Here is a 1,097-nt window from a genome sequence, read left to right as displayed (position 1 = left end):
TGTTCTTGCAGAAGACCTAGTTTTGAATCACAGCACCTACATGATGGCTAACAACGGTCTGTAACTCCAGTTCCAGGTGATCCATTTTCTTCTGTCCTCTGTGGGCATTGCATGACACATGTGCACTTACACACATGCAAAAGTAACACAGAACAGCAAGCTGCCCTCCTGGGCATCATATTCTAGGAGACTCTCGGTCAACACTTAATCAATTCTGAATGCTAGAATGACAGATAATAAAGTAGGTTGAGGAGTGGCAGTCATGCAATGTGAGGTATATTTTTCTTATTAGCCATTTGAACATGCACTTTTAAGCATTCTGAATTTCGTTTGCCTCTTTACAAATGGGAGCACAGTATTAGTGCTTAGCTTATAAGGTCATTAATGGGGATTAAATAAGGCAAAGTATAAAAAACTCAGCCCAGTGCAAGACACCTGCAAACTCCTCCATATATGGCATTCTGCCTATCTTTGAGGGTCAGAACAGTAATTTTTTTTAAGGAATGAAAAATAAAGGCTTTATAAGGAAAAGTTTTTACAAGAATTTTTTTAAAAAATCACTTAACTTTTTTTTTCTTCTTTAATTTATTTATTTTTACGGGGCTTGTTGGGTTCTCTAACATTCCCCCCTCTGAAGAGGTAACCCTAAAATCTTTTAAGATTAGATACAAGCTCCCAAATACTTTTGACATTATTGGCCTTTGGAACAGAGTATGTTGCTAACAGTCCCAAGGACATTTTGACTTTTAGCCAAGAAGCTGGCTACTTTTCTTTGGGGTCTTTTTACCCTAACTGCCTAGCCAATTCCTATCTCCTATTCCTATCACACCATCCTCTGAAGGGGTTACCCAAATTGCCAACAGGGAACAGGGACACAGACCCTGTTCTTCCATGCTGAACAGGGATGTAGGGTGAGGCAATTGGAGTGCCCCTTCAGTGGGTCTATATAAAACACTTCCAAATTGCATTTGCAATTCCAAACTCTTATCTTTAAGGGGAAAAGAAAGTCCTTGAATCGTGAATAGGAGATATGAAGGAGAAGTAAAGGCAAGAGTAATTAGCATTACAAGTTCTAGACAGGGAACTAGAAAAAAGTC

This window comes from Nannospalax galili, unplaced genomic scaffold (genome assembly GCF_000622305.1).
Source record: "Nannospalax galili isolate Female #2095 unplaced genomic scaffold, S.galili_v1.0 scaffold1237, whole genome shotgun sequence".
Classification (NCBI taxonomy): domain Eukaryota; kingdom Metazoa; phylum Chordata; class Mammalia; order Rodentia; family Spalacidae; genus Nannospalax; species Nannospalax galili.
This window is presented reverse-complemented; position numbering follows the sequence as displayed.